This window comes from Hibiscus syriacus, unplaced genomic scaffold (genome assembly GCF_006381635.1).
Source record: "Hibiscus syriacus cultivar Baekdansim isolate YM2019G1 unplaced genomic scaffold, ASM638163v2 tig00110819_pilon, whole genome shotgun sequence".
NCBI classification, from domain to species: Eukaryota; Viridiplantae; Streptophyta; class Magnoliopsida; order Malvales; family Malvaceae; genus Hibiscus; species Hibiscus syriacus.
The window spans coordinates 2,178,664-2,186,158 of NW_024062875.1; the positions used below are offsets into that span (position 1 = coordinate 2,178,664).

Sequence of the window (7,495 nt, forward strand, 5' to 3'; positions counted from 1 at the left end):
ATGATATTAACCAGAGATGGGACTGTGATCAGGTATTGAGAACTGCCATAATATGCCTGCTCATCTTGTGGGTTCTTATAGCTTTCTTGGCAGGATTTTATGATCCAGAAAACCCTTTCTTTTCATCTATAAATGAAATAGATGTCTTTTATTGAAAACCACCCAAATTTTTTTTCTTGTTCAAGGCCAAGTATTTTGATATTATTCGAGAGTGTCCATTGTCTCCATTGTGTTAAAATCCTTTTTGCCAGAAATTGATGCATTATTTAGGAAAACTAGGTTCGTTGTAGAGTCGAGCTAGGTCCACAACTCTATTTTGTATAAGGTAATAAGTCATGGTCATATTCTCAATATCGATCTCTCTACCGTGATATTATGGCCTCGTTTGCTGTATCATATCTATAAAAAAAGGCCCTCGGGCTGTTGCAGCAGGAATAGGATCAGAGACGAGCTTTTGTCTTTGTAATGATATAGCTTATGTGCAACCAAGTGCAATATACCATCAGGTCGTTCATTGCGATGACTGTTCGATTACACTTCCTGTGACTACCTGTCAGTCTCATCGGTGTACAATGGAACTTCTCATCTTTAAGACTGTTCTCTAGTTATATGTATATGTATATATGGAGTATATATTAATCTCTTCTAGTCTGTGCCTCTTTATCTCCTGGAATTAGCATTGGTTTTAAGAATTCCATTTGCTTTTTAGCAAGAGAAGAGTATATTACGGTGAGTTTCAAGTGTTTGTATCGACAATTTTCGATGGCTGGATAAACCAAGTTTTATGAAGAATGTTGCAGATGCATTGGTGTGGAACAAATTAAATGTGCTCAAAGAGAATCTTTCTCCTACTTCAGTGTCTAATTCTTGTCTATTGTTCCCAAGTTGTCTTGCATTTGGTGAGTCTTGTTTAACACCATATGTTCAAAACTCGATTCTTTTTTTTTTTTTTGATTAAGTCAAAACTCAATTCTGGAAGTGTAATAATCCAATTGTTGAAATTATGAATATAAATGTTCCTATTATGAAACTCTAGTATTTCACCTCAAGAATATGAGAAGAAAGTGATTTAAGGAGATGAATTCTCTTACGCTACTGCAAAGCAAAAAACAACTAGATTTACATGTAACAATACAAAATAAGAAAGATTTCAAAAGGCTTGAGGATATCTATCCTGTTTTAAAACATGCTTTCTTTTTTAAAGGTCGCCCTAAGTGAAAAATATTATATGTGGCTGCTGGGATTCGAGCCCAGGTCTCCACGGCCACAACGTGGAATTCTTACCACCAAACTACAGCCACTTGATTTTGAAACTCTTACCAAAATAAAGCTTATCTTACTGTGATAATGAGTGATAACCAACGTGAAATGATCCTTCGTAAATCGTATTATTCGTATGCTATATTCCTTATTCACCGCCTTCCCTCTGTTGCGAAAGCAACGCAAGGCATCTGCCATTAATAACATATGGTGATGTTTGGTTGGATTGAATCCAATTTCATCACTTTTTTATGTTTGGTTCAAATTTTTCAAGGGAATTGAAATCCCTCATTGCTTCAACTTTCCATCAAATGAGGGAAAGTGAATTTCATCAAGAATGGATGGAATTCAATTCCCTTGTTGGAGGGAATTGAAATTTGATCATACTACCCTCATCAATCTTTTGGTAATTTATTTATATATTGAATAAAAATATTTTTTATTATTTCGGGTCAGGTTTCTAATTCATATATTCGGGTCGGTTTTTTTAAGTGTGATATTCGAGTCGGGTCGAGTTCGGGTTTAGGGTGAAAAATACCCGACCCAAAAATATATATAATTTTACCTTATATATTTAGGAATAATTACAATAATATTCCTCTATATATAATTTTTTCAATTAAGTCACTGTTTTTATTGAATAAAAATATTTTTTTATTATTTCGGGTCGGGTCGGGTCTGATTTCTAATTCATATATTCGGGTCGAGTGAAACTTTATTTTGTTCGGGTCGGGTCGGGTTTTTTGAGTGTGATATTCGGGTCGGGTTTTTTTAAGTGTGATATTCGGGTCGGGGTTTTTTAAGTGTGATATTCGGGTTGGGTCGGGTTCGGGTTTAGGGTGAAAAAAAAACAGACCGACCCGAAAAAAATATATAATTTTACCTTATATATTTAAGAATAATTACAATAATACCCCTCTATATATAATTTTTTTCAATTAAGTCAATGTTTTTATTGAATAAAAATAATTTTTTTATTATTTTGTGTCGTGTCGGGTCGGGTTTCTAATTCATATATTAAATAAATATAGTTTTTGGTATATTTTTTGGTAACTAATTAACATACTCTGATTGGAATGTATCGAAATATTATTTTATCTTTTGGTAACTTATTAACATATTTTGATTGCGATGATTTTAACTTATGATGTTTATTAGCATGATCTTTATAATTTATTGAAATGAATAATCAATCAATAAAATGAAAATTTAATATTTTTTAATTTCTTATAATATATTATTACATGTAAATTGTAAAACAAACTAAAATAAAGCAAAAAACAAGAAGGGCAATTCTGTCATTTTATATTAATGAAATCAAATTCATCTGACATGTCTGCGAACCAAACAGAATATGGAATTTGATTCCAATTCCATTTCCTGCCAACCAAACAGAATATGGAATTGGATTCCAATTCCTGACAGATTGCAATTCCTTCACAAATTCCAATTCCATCATAAACATTCCAACGAACCAAACGTCACCTAAGAGCCCGTTTGGATCAAGGAATTTAGCATTCCCAGCAGGCATATTTATTTCCTGATGAAGGATACCCATGTTTGGTTGGGGTATAATTCCCAAGTGAGGGTAATGTTATAATACCAACAATAATTTTTGAGGTTTTATTCCTGGGAATGTTATTCCCGTATGTGTGTTAGGTTTTATTTTATTCCCGTGCTAAGGGCTAAAATACCCCTTTTCCAGCTTGCCTTTGCGCGATATCTTCTTCTCCCTGTGCTGCGAAAAATTCATCTTTCATGGTAAGATTTCTTCTCCACTCCCTTTTTTCTCCCCGCTAGCATATGTTTCTGGGTCAAAAAGAACCCTTCTCTTTACCGATATTATTTATTTCAATATTATTCCCTTAAATCCTCCATTGTCGCTCTCTTACCCAGTCTAAGACACGATTCTTAAGCTCTTCCCTTCTCTTTTTATTCTGTTCAAATCCCTATAAATTCTCTCTCTAGGGTATGGTTTATGGTCATTTGTTGAATATTTGATCGTTGTTCTCCGTGTTTTTTTAGTTTTTCTGGTTCACGTTTTTTTCTTTTGATTTTTATGTCGATTTTGAACTGCGCTGTTGTTTAATGCTCTGCTATTTATATATGTAGGATTTTTTATCTGGCTTATTGACCTAATTATCAATTATATGGGGATATATATGGCATGCTTCTAGGTTCAGCAACAGTGCTAGATTTTGTACTGAATGTCAGTTTGATTCAATTTAACTTGGTCTGATTTGGTTGTCTCTGTTCTTATCAAGATAACCTCGATCCACCTGAGGATTATTTTCGAATCAGGATGGTTATTACTCTTCTTCAGACATGTGGGCACTACTTTGACCGAGGTTCTTCCAAGAAAAAACTTGATTGGTTCTTGGTACACTTCCAGAGATATATTCTTAGCAAGGGTGCCTTACCACTAGATATTGAATTCGATTTGCAGGTAGGCAAAATTGGACTATTGGTTTTATGTTTTATAATTTGTCCTTTAGAGTTTATCATGGAAAAAAAGAATGCTTTCTCTTCTTATGGTGTGATCAATGCCTGTTGAAACTGTTTTCTTTATAGAGGATGAATTTTCATTATTAGTCCCCTTTAATATTGTAAACATTGAACTATTTCAATATCGACTGTTATCGTGCAATGTTAAAGAGTATAATATTATGTTTATCCGAATTTGAATTTTCCCTAAAGTACCCATGCCCGACACCGGTATCCACCACATATTTAGACATGAGAATAGAGTATTGATGTAACATCCTCAATACCGAGTTAGTGACTAAATTGTAAAGTCTCATAATTTGGTGATTAAAATATAATGATTGAATAGTATAAAGATTTATTTGTAAATTATTGTATGGATATGAATTGAAAGGAAGAAGTAATAGAAGGGCAAAGAGGTTATTTCTAAGGGAATAAGAAAAAAAGGGTTATATATGTATCCACGTGGGTTGAAGAGGGGAGAACAAAGGCTTCCAGAGTTCTTTTCTTCTTTTTTATTCCTTGTATGTATAAAGCAAAACAAATGTGAGTTTTCTGATTATTGAGTTTCTTGTTAAATTTAAGATTGGTTTTTGATTATTAGATGATAACTAAGCTTAAAGAAAACTTAGGTTATCTTAAAAACAAAGGATGATGGAGTTAGAAGAGATTAAAGATTAGAGGTTCTTGAATGAAATCTTGGAATAGAGTTCATATCTAGAATTGGAAGTTAAATTTGACTTGTCATCAATCTAGTTAAGACATATTAAGGGTTAGAAGTGGAATTAAATCATGTTGCAAAGTTGGTATAATTCTTGGATTTCACAAGGATGATAGGATTCTGAGGTTTAAGATGAAATAAATGAGTATAGATTGGTTTAAGTATGTGTACTAGAGTTAGGAATATAAAAGGGGATGAAACATGAAAGATTTAAGCTGAAATGGATAAGTTTTCGGGTTCAATAAATGAATTATGGGAAGAGTGCATCGGTGCACATTCAACGTGTACCGATGCATCAAGAGAAAATCCCAGAATTTGTTGAAGGTGCATCGATGCACATGGAGTGTATCGATGCACTCATTTAAAATAAATGAACATCGAATGCCATTAGTGCATCGATGCATAAGGAGTGCATCGATGCACATGCTTAAAATACAAACATCGAATAGGATTTACGCACCGATACATAGGTAGTGCATCGATGCACCCGTCAAGGGATGCATCGATACATGGTGTAGTGCATCGATGCATACCTTCAATAAGAGATGAAAATAGTTTTTTTAGCCTAAGGATTAATAGTTTGGAATATATCAATTCATATGCTGATAAGTATCAATGTATTACTATGTAGATTTAGAGCGTAATCTTATTCAAGAACAATCGAAGGATTAGAATCGAATCAAAGCAAGGCTAAGGTGAGTGCATTTTATAGTTAAAGTGTATAGAGACAAGACTTGTGATAAGTCTATCTCTGATAGTTGAATTAAGGATTACATACCCATGTATATGCATACATATACTATTGTAATAATGATTGCATGCATAATTCATTATATGTTCATATGACATTGAATGAACGGATATCATTGCCAGAGAATATAATCCATGTATGTGAAATAATGGAAAATATTATGGGTTTATATGAAAAGTGATGAAACAGATATGAAATGAGAAGTGTATTCATATTAAAGCCCATGTTATATGCTACAAGAGCTATAGGTATAGTTGGCATGCCAAGAGTCGAGGGTATATTAGTCCTTCGGGACATATCCAGTGGTCCTTTGGGACGTATCCAGTGGTCTTTCGAGATGTATCAAGTGGTCATTCGGGACATAGTGGTCTTTCGAGACAAATACTGAACAAATGTTCGGTGCCCCATGAGGGAAATTATTGAGTTGTGGTGACAGCATTAGTGCACAACCTCAATGTACTCAAATACCTCTGTTCTCAATAATATACATGGGCAATTGAAAGATAAATTAAGGTGAAAGTGATACAATAAAATAAGTTTCATATGTACATGACATGATTATATCGGTTATAGTGAAATATATACATGCATATTGAAATGTCATGATCAAATGGTAAGAATGTATATTCATGAATCTATAGCTACATGTTTATTTATTGCCTCACTAAGTCTATGACTTAGCGTGTAAGTGATTTACACGTAGCTACCAGGAAACAAGAAGAGCAGTACTAGAAGTGGCAAGAATAGCATCACTACTAAAAGATCAGATAAGAAGTAATTGGCAAAGTAGGTATTTTGGGTTGTGTATAGAGTTTGGCATGTAATAAGTTGTTAATTACGAATGCTCTGATCGATTTTGTATTTCGTGATATCTTTTATATAAATTATTGTATTTTATTTTAATGAAAGTTTAAAATTTCCCTGTTTTTCTTTAAGTAACAAAGTTTGAAAAGTCAATGTGACACCTCGAACTTATATTCGGGTCAGATACGGGTTAGGGGTGTTACATTTAATGGTATCAGAGCTACGGTTTAGTTGATTCTCGGCATAAACTGAAGTCTAGAGTGTCTTATAATGTATACATGCTAACAAAATAGTGAAAACTTTTGATCTGATAGAATAGTAAGTATGATGTTTTGCTAATAGAATGATATTATTGTGTCTTAATAGATGTCCGGACATGGTAGTTCTAGAAATGAAGCGGGAGATGATAGACCTGCTAAAAGTAGCAATTCACCTGCCTTGGCCAAGTAGAGTGAAGAACATATACCCTCTGGAGTGCCTGTGAATGAACAATATGTATTCTTTATAACGTTAGACGCGGTATTGACGCATTTCCAACCTCCTACTACTTCAACTCCTAAAATGAATATTGCGAAAGAGTTGAAGGGTTTAGATCTCCCAAGTTTAGAGGGGAAGCTGGGAAGGTCCTGTTACTGCGGACCTTTGGCTTAATGACGTGAAAGTCATGCTTGAGGGACTTCATTGTTCCGATGCTGAGAAGCTAGATGGAGTAATTTCCTTGTTAAGAGGGCAAGCAAGGATTTGGTAGACCAATGTTACATTGTGGATGTCTAGTAATCAAGTAACTTGGTCATTGTTTTTAGAAGAATTCAAGCATAAGTACATCGGAGATCAATTTGTTCGACAGATGAAACAAGAGTTCATGAATTTGAAGCATTGGAATTACACTGTATATGAGTACGAGTGTGAATTCAATAAGTTGAGCGCTTTGCTGCCGAGCTTGTTCCTACATAGAAAGATGCTTGTGAATGGTTCGTAGAGGGGTTACGTCATCGGTTGAAGGAAATGCTGATTGTATTGAATCTATCCTCGTTTGAAGAGGTAGTCAATCCTGTCAAAGCTTTGGAAAGAGCTCAGAATGAGAGATTTGAAAATTCGAGAGCTCAGACAGTCGAAAGAACGGTTACTTCTTCAAGTTCTGCACCATCAAAAAGGGGCAAAGATGCTGGTTCTCGACCTCAAGGGAGATCAGAGTCAGTGGCATCATCCGCTAGAGGATCGAATCGATGAGAAGTAGACAAACCAGTCAGTGGGATATGGAGCTAGGAGAGCTAATCAGAGTCAAGTCAGACAATGCCCACATTGTGGAAAGAATCATTCAGGGATATGTAGGATAATTTTTAGAGCTTGTTTTAGATGTGGGGAGACCGGACATTTTGTTCAGGATTGTCCCAGGGTAGCCGATGATTCTGCACAACTAGAGAGGTCTATTTCTGCAGGCCAAAGGGGAAGAGGTAGAGGTAGAGGCAGAGGAA

At 34.6% G+C, this 7,495-nt stretch overlaps 1 non-coding gene across 1 annotated transcript; it reads right to left on the minus strand.

Moving 5' to 3' along the window:
* Positions 1-1,229: 1,229 nt before the first annotated feature.
* TRNAH-GUG lies at positions 1,230-1,301 on the minus strand. Its single transcript has one exon. It is a non-coding gene; the product is annotated as a tRNA-His (tRNA).
* Positions 1,302-7,495: the final 6,194 nt, after the last annotated feature.